Source organism: Actinia tenebrosa, unplaced genomic scaffold (assembly GCF_029948245.1).
Source record: "Actinia tenebrosa isolate PJP-AT-01 unplaced genomic scaffold, QUT_ActTen_1.0 PGA_scaffold4__44_contigs__length_22323623, whole genome shotgun sequence".
In the NCBI taxonomy this organism is placed as follows: Eukaryota; Metazoa; Cnidaria; class Anthozoa; order Actiniaria; family Actiniidae; genus Actinia; species Actinia tenebrosa.
The window spans coordinates 10,031,910-10,046,391 of NW_028292581.1; the positions used below are offsets into that span (position 1 = coordinate 10,031,910).

General features: G+C 45.7%; 1 protein-coding gene across 1 annotated transcript in view; it reads right to left on the reverse strand.

Annotated features, from left to right (window-relative positions):
* The window catches only part of LOC116298140 (PHD finger protein 14), a 34,471-nt gene extending 20,299 nt beyond the window's left edge, over positions 1-14,172 (reverse strand). The window contains exon 1 of the mRNA XM_089036505.1: positions 14,102-14,172. The gene's annotated coding sequence lies outside the window, so the exon portion shown is untranslated. The remainder of the gene's footprint in view (positions 1-14,101) is intronic.
* Between the last annotated feature and the right edge of the window lie 310 nt (positions 14,173-14,482).

Here is a 14,482-nt window from a genome sequence, read left to right on the forward strand (position 1 = left end):
AAGAAGTTGGAAACCGAGTTAGAAAGGCGCATACACGTCAAGGATATCACTGACGGTTTTATCTACTCTGGGACGCACAAGTATGGGGGCAGAGGTGCTCCTATAGTCATTTATCAGCACAACGCACACGCATGGAGAGAGTTAAGGTTCCCAAAGAAGAAGGAGACGCGCGTTTACAAGAAGTCACCATTGACAGAATTAGTTCATGAGAATTCCATTTGGTTGATGGATTCAGAAGGAAGTCAATTTATGACGCAAGACGGCACTTTGTATCGTCCTGAAGTGGAACAGCTGCGCATTCAAAGCGCCTGTGAGACCTTAGGGGAAGACTTCTCCGACGAAGTGCTTAGCTCCCGCAGTTTGGACTTCTTAGCCGCAAAGAAAAGAAACGGGTGGAAATCCACACCGGAGGAGTTCAAAGATATAGCTAAAGCTTGTGTAGAACACGGCCATGGTGGCTTGTGGAACATGGAGTACGATGAAGACGAATACGTGTCGCTGGATATGAAACATTGTTACCCCGCAAGCTTCAAAGGCCTAGGAGATTGTAAGGAATATTACGACCGTTACGGACATCCAGATTCACAGTTCTTTCGTGTTGCGTTGGATGGTCACTACGACGCCCCAGCAACGGGGTTCGTACGGTTAACCAGCTGGAAATTTACAAAAAACTTACATCCAATAATCTATGCGTGGTACGGGAAGCACCTGCAGGAGAAAGAATGGATACCCATACCCCTATTGAAGTTCTTCGAAGAGCGTAAACTCTTAAAATACACAGCGCATGAAGCCATACTTTGTCACAGCGCCTTTACCAAATGGTTACCAGAACACAACCCCACGGCACGCGTTGTCATAGGAAAATTCACACAGGGCGCTAAGGAGGGCGAGAAACACATGCAGCGACGCCTGATAACAGACGAAGGCGAACTAAGTTTCCTTATTAAGCGCGCCCATGATGAAGGAACAATGGTATCCGTGGAGAAATGGGATTACCTCGTAGATGATAAACTACACGAATGGAATGCTTTGTGTTACTACCAGGACCATCGACCGCAGTATTATCATCTGCGTGCCAGCATGTTAGCCTACGCGCACATTAACCTTCTCGCGATGCTCCTGCGGTTTGACAAAGAGGACATCCCGCGCGTAGCCACGGATTCCTTGTACGTAAAGCCCGAAGTGTTAGAAAAGATGAAGGAATTTTACACCGACGACGAGTTGGCGGAAAGTGGTCAATGGCGCGTTAAAGATGAGGAGATAAAAGCATGGAGAGCACGCGTGGAATATCGCGGCGAAAATACTTGGGGCGTCGTAATGCCCACAATGAGGCCCATGCCAACCGTAAAGGACCCCATTTCCTACCAACGCTTCTCTTACCTCTACGGTACGGGAGGCAGCGGTAAGACGACGCGTGTTTTGGAACTCTTTCCTAAGATAAAGGTGCTAACGCCAACACACCGTTTGGAAAGAGAACTATGCAGTCAGGGCCACGACGCGCAGACCTACCACAGCTTCTTTCGCTGGAATGGCCAAAAGTGGGTGCCGGAAGCCATCCACGACATACCTCCGGTGATACTTTGGGACGAAATCTGCACCGTACCTTTGGAAATCCTCAAAGAATTCGTAGAATTCCTCCGTGGAAAGTGTCAAGTAATATTCGCCGGAGATCCCTGCCAGCCTTCTCCAATAGCCGGAGAGATGCCCCACGAATGGCTAAAAGAAATGGTAGACCATGCGGAGGAAATTAACGCCGACTACCGCAGCAAGGATCAAATAAGAAACCTGAAAGCAGAATTAAGGGGGCTCAGTGATGCCGACCAATGCAAGACACTGCGCAAACGTGCACGAGCGAAGTCCTACGAGGACTTCCTTTACACGTGGCATCCAAAGGATCTGGTGCTGAGCAGCAAACGCGCAGCACAGTCTCGCATACAAAAGGATTTGCTAAATATACACCGAGAGCGCTTCCCTACGCATCCCGTACCTGTTTGCTATAAACCCCACGACACCCGCATGCAGCGCCGTGACGTCTGCGTACCCGGTACCGACATCCAACTGCAAAACGCAGTAACGCATGATAAAGCCTGGGTGCCCATTGAAAAGGTGGAAAGAATTACCTCCCATCCAGACTGGCGCTTGGGCTATTGCATGACAGTCCACAGCGCGCAAGGGCTTACCATAAGAGAAACCTTATGGATCATAGACCAGCGGCTGTGTTGGAGCAACCTTATCTACACCGCCGTAAGTCGTGTGGAGTATGCCAAACAGTTGAAAAGAAGCTGGGGTCCGCAACTGCGTTACGATAAGACGCCAGAGGACATAGCTAAGGAGAACATTGCTAAGAAACTCCTTCGCTATAAGCGGCACGACGAAGAAAAAAATATGACGTTCGACCTATGCGTGGACGACGTCTATAAGAAAGGCGCCCGCTGCGCAAAGTGTAACATACCTCTACTATGGAGGTTTGACCCAAATGACGATCAGCAGTTCTCCGTGGATCGTATCAACAACAAACGCGGCCATTGCAGAGGCAACGTAAGGTTGACATGCCTAGAGTGCAATCGGGCGCGCGGAGCTGCGCTACTCTGAGTCTTTGGGGACTATGAGCAGCTCTTCCATGACAAATCCACGACTTGGGCCATCTAGGTAATACAACACAGGTTACCCTTCCTCGGTGACGGACTTCGAAATCTCATACGTTTCCAGAGACCAGTTAGGATCCGTGGCTCTCTTACTGCCACCTTCGAGTTCCCCCGGCTGATAGAGGTATCTGACCACTATGTTGCGGGGGAGCTTTTTTTCCTTCAGTCCGACCGCCCTCGAACTTCTGACGTAGGACTTGTGTTCCACGTGTTTCTTTTTTATGGCATCCTTGGGTTTCATTCCCGTAGCCCTGGCCGCCTCGTTGTTCAAAGCCGCGACGACCTGGGGGAGCCGCTGTGTCCATTCCCTGTTGCGTTTGGAGGGATCTTCCAGCTCTTTCCAATACTGGTACCCAAAGAGACGCTCGGCCAGGGTCTTATTAAATCTTTCGACGATGCTCTGACCCCTGTGGTACTCTGCTTCGGCTTTCCTAATTTTGGTGTCGTGGTCTTTCAGGGTCTTAGTAACCACGCCCATGAACTCCGTCCCCGCATCCACTTGCAGCAGCTTAGGCCATTTCATAGCGCGCTTATAAATCCTACCTAGGGCTTCTGCGACTTCCCCAGAATCCTTGCTGGCTATGGGTTCGGCGTCCTTGTATCTGCTTGCGATATCGACTACGGTCAAAGCGTACCTATAGGTCTTTCTTCTCACCTTGTCGTGCGGCAAGAAAAGCAAATCTGCCTGATGAACTTCATTGGGGGTATTTACGGTGAAGCTGGGCCTGGGAATGTACTTGGGCACGGGAAGATAAACCTGCCAGAGGGTTTGTTTTCTTAGCCAGTTCTTAGCCGTTTCTTCTGATACCCTGGCCGCGGTCGCGAGTTTCTTAATAGCCGACGCTCCTCTCCAATAGCCTTCGGGCCCATAGTAAATCCTTTTAAGTTTGTCCTCAGTTCGGCCCATTATATGAATAGAATCGCGCTTCGCTTGATTCAAGCGAAGGATAGGACGAGATTGATCTTTCGCCCGTTGAAATCCACCGTCTTTCCGTCCACCTTAATGGTGATGTTTATGCTTTCTACCAAATGAGACAAGTCATAGCTCAAAGAAATGGGTGTGTATTCTACCAGGTCGAATGGATTACCTTTGGGTAGAAACTTGGACATAAGAGAAGACTTTTCTCCATTGTTGTAACTATGGACCAAGTCGCAATAGACTTCGTAAGAGGATGCGACTTTCCATTTCACAGGTATGGCCGCGTCGGTAATCGTCTTGCCCGAGGCACATAATAAAGATCCCAATGGGTCAGACTTTCCAAAAGTTACTGAATAGTTTGGCATATTATGTTTGAGGGTCATTTCGTGTGGCAATCCTGTGGTGAGAGTATAACCGCGCTTGGCGAGCTCCTTAGCAAGGGTGATTGGCGTGTAATGTCCATCGGGTAGCATTTCACCTTGATATTTGCCGGGCGCCTTTTAAGGCGCCCGGCAAATATCTTAAAAGTACGTTGACTATGCCATTGACTAAATTATACCAAGAATTGTACAAAGAGCAACTAACCAACCGAACCCTTTCCGCGCGGATGGGGGGATTCAAATAAGTAGTAAAGTTATTCTTGTCGCTTTCCAAAAAGACGATCATTATATTAGATACGCCAAGGCCACGCCTCCCGCCAGCCCTGCGATGCCAACAAATACCAGCTCATTGTCTTTTTGTTTTTTAGACGGTTGGTAGTAATCCTTAAACTGAGGCTTTCTCATTCTAAAGTCGGGGTGTGCTTGCGCATAGAGCTTAAAGGCGTAGTCTGTATTTTCGAAGTTCTTATCCGCCTGCATCTTGTCTTGGTAGTTCTTGTCCAACCAATCCCTGTAAGCTTGTCTTTTTTCATTCCAAGCCGCCACGTCCCGCTGATATTTCTCCAGCGCTAAATCATGCCTTTTCCTCTCAGCGGCTAAGTCTCCGCTTTTGTCACCTCTAACTAATCTATCCAAATATTGACCGCCATAATTAGCTCCCGTGAATGCTAGAGCCGCGACGACTCCGCCTACGACCACGCTAGCCATTATATATTACGCCGTAGGGAGGTACTTTTCCTTCCGTAGGTAATCCTTTAGCATGATAGCCCCGCCTACGGCAGCGGTCATCTTAGCAAAATTAGCGAAGCTCTTGCTTGGGTCTTCAGTAAAGTCTTCTTTGAGCACTTTCTTACCTACCCAACCAATACCCGCAACGATGGAAGTAATGATAGCTGCTTCTTCAACAGTTTTCAACAACGCGGTCGACATTATATTACAAAGCGAGAAGGTTATTCCATTTCAGGGATCTTACTTTTTCTAACAGTCGGTTCCACGGGTGCGTGATATGTTGGTGGTTTTACCTTTTTTGCTGCCCGCCATTGTAAGTAGAGGCTGCCTGCTGCTATAGCGACTCCTAACGCGCCGATGACGTAGCCTGGATTAATAAAGGATTCCTCTTCCTCCACCTTTTCCTCCTTTTTTGCCTTGTTCTTTTTATTCATCTCTGCGAGCTTCTTTCCGGCAGCGACTCTGCCTGGAGATTTAGCCTTGGTAATCTTGGTATCTTCTACGGGTGGTTGTTCTTCGGTGCCACTCATCTTATATCTAAGGACTTGAAGGACTTGACAAGTAACTTGATGACGACTTGACAATGACTTAAGGACGACTTGACTAAGTACTTGACAACGACTTGACTAAGTACTTGAGAATGACTTAAGTAAGTACTTGAGGTGACTTAACTAAGTACTTAAGGATAACTTGACTAAGTACTTGAGGCGACTTGATCAGGTACCTCAGCAAGTGCTGCCTGGAAGACCTTTTCGACTTCTCTGTCCTTCTTGAAGTCCTTCCAAGATGTTCCGTAGGAACCTAGTACCTCCTTCAAGTCGACATGCTGAGCTACGTGCAAAGCCGCAGAGGCGACTGCCATTAACTTACCGCACTTCAAAGACAACCACCCACAGGTTATCTTAAGTTCTTGGGCGATGACATAGTCCTCGCTTATGTCCTTCCGCAGTTGCTCCACGTCGTCTATGGGCAGCGCAAGTCCAAGCAATTTAGTCGCAAGTCGGATAGCGGAATCTGCTACGGCGTCCGTGGTCTTACTTGCAAGGGCGGCCTCGTACCTCTTATGGAACTTCTTGACTTCCTCTTCTGAAAACTTATTAACCTGCTCATGGGTAAGTTCCTTGCCTATCATTTCTTTGCACTTCCCCGAAGACACAAGGATGTTAAGTTGTTCCTTGAGGTTACTTTCGTCTAACTGTGTGGGGACTTCATCTAAGAGCTGCTCAATGTCCATATACATTAGGAATCATAGATTCCAACCGTGTAGGGAAACCTCAAAGAGAAGATCATTTTGGAATGTTGGTGCGTTTTTAAATGCCGCATGTATTCATGCAACTGTTCCTTGCTTATCTCGCCTCCATAGTCGCTTAAGATGGTTTCCAGGTCACTCCGGCTCGGAGTATAAAATACGACAAGTGAACCTATGTTTTCCCTAAAAGGCTTAGAGACGCTGGTAAGCTGCTGGGAAAGCAACCAAACGCTGATATTGTCATGCCTGCCGCTAAAGGCAAGCTTCACCAACTCCGAAGTGCGTCTTTTTACGTCGTCCCCGCAGGCAATGTCATCCAGTATGAGGAGTGTCTGCGTGTCCTTGGGGAATTGCTTGTGCCAAAACTTCAAATGGCTGGATAACTCATTAGGATCTAAGATATCCACAAAGAAGTCGTCATCTTTCACTCCTATGCCTTCCCAGGTGCGGTTATTCACGTAGGTGGGGCATAATAACACGATATAGTCGAAGCGGTATCTAAAGGGTCCTAATAGCTGCTCCACTACGAATTGGGTCTTTCCGCAGCCGGTGGGTCCTACTATCAGAGCATTGCAGGGAATATGGTTCGGATCCATTATATATACGATGGACCCAGTGGACGCAGTAAGAAGGATTGCCGCCGACGCAAAAGATAAAAGAGACACCATAGAAATGCAAAGGGAGGAGATCGATCGGCTGCGGGAGCGCGTGCAGGAATTGTATGATGAAATGTGCGGTCTGAAGCGCGCAGAACGGTTTGGCGCGCTGATAACGATGGCAACGTGGGCAAAAGAAAGCGTTAAGGACTTATGCGATATCCGCTGTAGAGCTGTTTAAAAGATGTCTTAGAATGTTGAGTATAAGGTTGTTAAATCGTTAAAGATATACGCACGTGCTGTTTAAAAGACACCTCAGAATGTTGAGTATAAGGTTGTTAAATTGTTAAGGATATGCTGCATGAGTCATTTAAAAGACACTTCAGAATGTTAAAGATAAGGTTGTTAAATTGTTAAGGATATGCTGCATGAGTCTTTTAAAAGACACCTAAGAATGTTAAAGATAAGGTTGTTAAATTGTTAAAGATATGCTGCATGAGTCGTTTAAACAGCACTTCAGAATGTTAAGTGTATGGTTATCATATTGTTAAGGATATGCTGCATGAGTCGTTTAAACAGCACTTCAGAATGTTAAAGATAAGGTTGTTAAATTGTTAAAGATATACGTATGAGTCATTTAAACAGCACTCCAGAATGTTAAGTATAAGGTTGTTAAATTGTTAAGGATATGCGTGTGCTGTTTAAAAGACACCTAAGAATGTTAAGTATAAGGTTGTTAAATTGTTAAGGATACTACTTTTCTTAAAGAAAGAAATAACCTTATTCTTAGGTATCTTCTTAAAAAAGTAATAGTCTTTAACAACCTTATACTTAACATTCTAAGACATCTTTTAAATGACTCATGCATATATCCTTAACAATTTAACAACCTTATACTTAACATTCTAAGACATCTTTTAAACAGCATACGAGACATCCTAACAATTTAACAACCTTATACTTAACATTCTAAGACATCTTTTAAACAGCATACGAGACATCCTAACAATTTAACAACCTTATACTTAACATTCTAAGACATCTTTTAAACAGCATACGAGACATCCTAACAATTTAACAACCTTATACTTAACATTCTAAGACATCTTTTAAATGACTCATGTATATATCCTTAACAATTTAACAACCTTATACTTAACATTCTTAGGTGTCTTTTAAACGACATACGCATATGCTCCTGCAGACCTATTTTAAAAGACACTTCATAATGTTAACAATAAAGTTAAAAATACGTTATATTGTGGTTAAGGTACACTTAAGTATAAATGAACTGTTCAATGTGTAAAAAGGTGTTCAGCACCAAGCAAAGACTACAATACCACGTTCGTCGTGGCGTTTGCACAAAGAAACCAATTAGTAAAGTTTGTAAGGATTGTGGTAAAGAATTCAGTACCGTTCAAAAGATGCGACAACATCAAGACAAACGCATTTGTGGGCTTTGCAAGGGCTGTAATAAGGAATTTCCTAACACCTCCGAGCACCTGAAAAGGGGCGTCTGTGAACAAAGCAGACAGTGCAGTTTCTGTAATAAGATACTAAGCAGTCGTCAACGTTTACAGACGCATAGGAAAACACACGAAGTCAACTATCGGTTTCTCTTTGGGAGCTACGACTTGGAAGGCGTGGATTGCTACCAATGTGCGGATTTGATGAGTCGCTGCCCGCATAAAGAGGATTACTTAAGGAATCGCATAGATTACCATAAGAAGATAGTCCGTACTTTCCCCTCTTTTGAACGCGCCGAAGGCGTTCCGTGGACTAAAAGGGAGTATTGGAGGCAAGAGTGCGATCGTTGTGGTTGCGTTAGAGAAGAGGAACATATCTTCAACTGCCTCGACAAATAAACGTCCTTAACAATATAACAACCTTATACTCAACATTCTGAGACCCTCTTAGAATGGGGTTTGCGCAAAGAGTCTCAAATCCCATTCTTGTTGTTTGTTAAGTATCATCAAAACCCCTTTTAAAGGTATATGCTAGCCTACGCAGCCGCAGGATTCCTAATCACCCTTTCAATATATGGACTGTATTACGTGCGAACCCCCAGCTGATTGCATTACGCCCCCAAAACCGCGTAAAAAATACACCTGCCTTCATTGCGGCAAGGTATTCCTGGAAGGATCCTTCGTTGGTCATTGGTGCTCCGCGGATCCTAAAGCGCAGCGGACTTTAGCAGACGCTAGTCTCAAATCTATGAAATATCTTTAAGTGTGTCGCCAAAGTCTCACTGGTTTTAAAGACCTTACAACACCACCTGCAGGGAATTCGTAGGTGTTCAGCATACGCAGTGATCTCCCTGCAGATTTCGTCGTAGTCGCTGCTTATGAGCACCTTATAGCCGTTTTCTTCATACCTCTGTAAGAGTAGTTGCTGATCCTCAGATAACCTGCCGTTGCCTTTTGGGGTCTTTAGCTCTATGCAGAAACCGCGGTAATGTGTGTGCGCATTCAAGATCATTAAGTCGGGTTGACCGCGTTAATATCCTTTCTGCCAGCACTTTATACGTTTGCCGTCCGAATCCTGCAGTTCACCTAGACCAGGGGCTATGAGCATTTGGGGGTAAAACCTGCGGATGTAGTCCACTACTTTTTTATGTAGGTCGAATTCATTTTCTATTTTGAATACCAACTTGTTTGGACCGTCGAAGCGCTTGTCTATTGCATATTTACCCGTCTTACGCAGCGCGGGTAGGACTTCCTCAAAGACCCAATCACGAAACTCCACAGCTTTGGGTAGTTTGGAGCTAAATATCAGTTCGTACAAACCAGGTTCGGATATAAACACGGCATTTGGTTGCGTAGTAAAGGAGCGGTGATTCGCAGCCCCTTGTAGATCAACCCATCTTTTCTGGTATTTCTCAGATACGTGTGCTCTAATTGCATCTCTAGGGCGCTCATAGCCCAACGCCAAAGCCACCTCCTTCGCTTTGAAGTACAAAGTTTCGCCTTGCACTATGCATTGCAGTTTGGTGTCGTTGTTTTCAAATACGCGTAGCATCGTATATCTAAGAAATATTTTAACCTTAATATGCAACACTTTTAAGTTGGTTCATTTCTACGCTTAGCTGCGCATCAGACACGACGAAGATGTAGCAGTTTATCTTGTCGCTGTCGCCGGCACTGGAGTTTTTGGTGCGCTTGATCTCCAATGTTATGCCATCCTGCGTGTTTACCAACCGTAAACCCTGACCATGTAGGTCTTCGTCGTTAATGGTGCGCATATCAATCCACAGCGCATACTTATCCTTAAAGAATTCCTCAGGGTTAATTTGGTCGCCAAACTTACGCTTTGCCTCCCTGTAGACGTCTTCAGGTTTTATTCCCTGGGAGTAAACCTTGTTTGGAACGCCGTTGATATTCACGCCGACGTTAGTAATGTTGGGGTTGTGGAACGCTTCGGAGTCGCGCTTACCGGCCTCATAGGGCTTAGCAAACACCAGCATTAACCCCGTGAAACTTCTTCGGGGGAGGTTAATGCTTTGGTTGATAACCTCATCCGTCTTATCCAAGAAACTGAACGTCTTATACATCACTACGTGGTCGTAAAGGAATGCCTTTCCGGAGCTGTATTCCATGCCGGCGCTACGGGCCAGCTCTTCGCTGTACACGGTTTCGTACTGTAGCTCTAAGTTGGTGATAGAATAAGGATCAACAGTCCCGCTAATTGCGCTGTCCATGCCTCCAATGACGTTCGTAGTGTCCGCCAAGGTTACTTCAAACTGTAACTCGGATAACTGTCTGGGGTAATACACGCCATGGTTCGTAATTACTTCAAAGTCCAAAGGGATAACGTATTTGGTACCGTACGCAGTTACTACCCTCGTTGCGTCTGCTACTGCGGTCGATCCGCTAGCTTCCGTAGGCGCCGGGTCGGTGTCGCTGCGAAGCTTACGAAGAATAACGCTTCCAATTCCCTGCTCTATCTTTTGTGCACGGTCAAAGGCCGTCAACCATAAATCCTTATACGTGGTGTACAGATCGTACCTATTTAAGTCTAAGAGGGATTCCCCAGCAAACTTGATTCTCATCTTAGAGACGAGGTTCCTACCCACGTTATTGACGGTATAGCGCTTGTCTGCGGTATCTGGCTGCACCGCTAAGTCGAACCTTAACGCCAAGGTGCCGGGTAAAAGGACTAGGTTATCCGTTAGGCGGGGAACGCCTACGTACAAGGTTTCTCCTGGTTTTGCGCTGGATGGCGTGAATGTGACCCGATGAAAGGTGCGTTCTGCCTTTAGTCCGCCAACCTGCTTAGGTAATACGTTGGGATTTAACTTTGAGCTTATCATATATAATGGAAGTAGAAGGAACGGATTTTGACCCCCTTACCGAAGAAGGCCAAGTCGATATTAATGACGAAGAATATGAAACCCTGCTTCCTGATGACAATGTAGACCCCCGAGGCCTTTTTGATAAATTGCTGAGCAAGTATGGCGTCAGGGCCCGCGATGCTATGCGTTCCTTAAGAGATAAATTTAGGTCTAAGAACCCCCACACGCCCATTCCAGAGTACTTAGAAATGGAATCCCTTGGCGTGCGGTCGGACTTAATGGCGGACCTCATCGAGGACCTAAGAGAGCGATTCCCAAGCCTAAACCTGGCTCTCTTAGACATCCAAATAGGAGATAAAGGGCAGATTCAAGTTAGAGAATCGGGTAGGGAAAAATGGCACAACCTGTATCAAAGAAGGAATTCCAGCCTGCTTAACAACCAACTTCCAAAAGGAGTCACAAATGCGCTGGGAACGCCCAACTTGACGATACTAAGCACTTTGACTCAAGAGGAAACAGAAGCCGCTCAAATGACCTTCCGTAAAGCTATTTTGAATCCTGCCGCTAGAGATGCCCTCAGATCCGCAATTAAAGTACAAGAAGAGCAGCGGGTAAGTCTCGAACAATTAGAGGCCGTCGAAGAGGAAAAAAGCAAACAACTTGAAGAACTTCCAAAAGATAGTGACGCGACTGGAGGCTTAATGAGATACTTAGAGAAAATAAGGGCTGAAAGGGAAGCGCTTAATAACGAAATACAGGAAAATAATATAACCATCGACGACCTTACGCGACAACTTGATATGCTAACCAAAGATGAGGGTGGCATCACTAAGCTCCTTGACGATTTTAAGGAGGATAACATAGCATTACAAAGCAGAATAGAAGAATTGGAAGACGAATTCATGAAACAAAGTAGGTTAACCTCTGAGAGTCATGCCGCTGAAATTGCAGACTTTAGAGCTAGGTTGACTAAGTTGATGGATGAAAAAAGCGGTGTGGTAAAAAGGTTACAGACTGCGGTAAACGAAGCGGCGGGGAAAGACGTAGAACTACAGCGCTTAGGAAAAGAATTAATGGAGTCTGTTGACAGAGAAAGGCAAGTAATGCTGGACAAGGCAGTGGTGGAGGAACAAATACGACAACTTCAACAGGCCGTCGAAGACTTGGAGTACGAAATAGATCGACAGCGAGTAATAATCGAAGATCAAACTCGCCCTGAAGAAGAAAGGGAGGCAGCCCAAAAGGAAATAGAAACCCTTCAGGAAAGACTGGCGGAATTACAAACGCAAATAGAAGGTAAGGAAAGGGAGCTGGGGCTTACCACCAAGGAAAAGATAAAAAGGGCCCTTTTGAAGTATGGCGTGCCGCTGGCATTTGCGGTCGCTATTTCGAGCGTAGTAGGCGTGATCTTGTCCACGCTTAAGGCTACGGGCGCGGGCGTAAAGAAATTAGGCAATGGGCTGACTGACTTGGGAAAAAAGATGGCAGCCGGCCTTCCTGGGCTGCTTGGTAGCGTTCTTAGCCTGGTATTAAGAACCGGCGGCGAACTGTTGAAGTTTGTGGGCAATAACATTTGGATATTAGTCGTAGCTATTGGGGTGGTACTCCTGAAGAAGATTCGGGGATGATCTTATCTGGGTACGTTACTGGGGGCTTATCGTCGTCAGTCCTCCTGGGCGTCCTCGACTGGGGATAAGTAAAGATAGTATTCGCGCCGCCTTGATAATGCGGAACTAAAGGTATAGCAGTCATGGTGCTAATGGTCTTATGATTCCAAACAGCGTCCACCACGGCACCCTTAAACGTCGCGGCATTAAATACAACAAAGCCTTTATACTTATCACCTCCTGCGGTGTCGCTGGGGCGAAGTTGAAGCTTCGCGTATTGACAATTAACTATCATATGAAAAGTTACCGGCGACTGATTTTCCCTACTACTACTTGAAGCCTCGTACGTAAAGTGTGATGAGTGCCTGTTATTTACTTTTTTTCTATATGGAAATAGTGGAGTGTTGGTCTCATCTACTATCCTAAACCCAAGATTACAGCTATTTCGTAGGTTAACGTTAAGGGTACACATTACCAATCCTAAACCCCCAACCTTTACCCAAATTCCGGTATCAAACCACTCATCCCCTTGGTAATAAATCTCCCCTAAATAGTAATGAAAGCCTTCTTCCTTTACGTGTGGGTTCATATATCTAGAGACTCATTACCGTAAGGGTGCTAATGGTAGCGTGATTATAGGCTGTATCCCTTTGATTTTCTATGCTATTTACCGTAACCTTTCCCGTATCGTCTACTCTTATCTGCAGCTTTACCTTCCATGGCAATCGGCGACCATGTGGAAAGTCCAAACCGATAGATTTTCGGCGCTGGTTGGGTTGGGCTCTACGGAGAAATGCGCAGGCTCCCTGTCGTTTGTCTTATTTCTCATAGGCTGCAGTATACCGTTGTCATCCAGGAACCTAAAGCCTACGTTGGCATGACTTGCGGTTCCAATGCAAATACTGCAAAGGATTAACTTCTTTCCCGAGTAGTTCAAATTCACGGACATGCCCGTGACATCAACCCAAGACGCCTGGGTGTATTTTTTCTCACCTGTGTAAGTCGTATAGACACAATCTACTCCAGCTACGTAGGGGTTGTTCATCGCCATATATAATAGCTCAAACCAATGCTTGCAGCTGCTAAGCCGGCCTTTAGTAAGTTATGGTCATATTCCTCCTCTTTTTTAGGCGCTCGGTATACTTCTTTTGTTAGCTGCACTTTCTTAGGTGGTCGCATATGGTGCACTTTTTTAGGCTGTTCGACTAAGTGCCTCCTAATGGTGTCAGAGTTCACGTCATTCACCCCAAACTTCATATCCTTAGTAGCTCGCTGCAGTTTGTTGTTGTATCCTACTACAGAGCCAGTATTTATAGATAAATTACTGGGCATTAACCAACAACCCGGGGCTACTGCATAGTCCAACCTTGCCTTAGAATTTTGTATGGCTAGTTGGTAACGCTGTACGCCCTTGCTAATATCACCCTCCAAGATTGAACTTTCGAATAGAATCAAAGCTTCGGCTCGCGTCTCTTCTGCGGCGCCGGTATTTCCAATTATGCTAGATCGGGTATTTACCTGAGCTCCCAAAATGGAATACACGTAAGCTTCTATGCTGCGGTTTAAACGGGCAAGGCCGGCTTTGGTTAACCCTTTACCTTCTGGGGGTATAAAGTTAAAGTATTGCTTCGTTTGCTCGTCGTTGGTAATCTTAATAATCAGTGGATTGGCCCCTGCATACTTACCACCCTCGTCTTTGAACAGAGGTCCATCGCGGACTTCCTTAGTGGTCTTGGCATTTGGTTCAAAGAAGGTGCTACTGTCGTGAGTTTCTTTGTGATACCCAGTGTTCCATCGTAACTGCAATGCATGAACTTCCTTATCACTTAGCTCGTGTCCACCAATCCCCCAATAAGCCCAAATATGCCCCAAACCATTGTTAGCACCGGCAGTACATCTAAAATCCTTCCCTACAACACCGAACTCCTTACAAAGCCTGTTATAGGCTGGAACATCGTATTTATTATCTCTTGGATAGAACGCAGCATCTCCCGGTAATGCAACCACCCCCATTTCATGTAGTATTCTTCTAACCGTGAAGTGGAAGTGAAACATGAATATTGAAT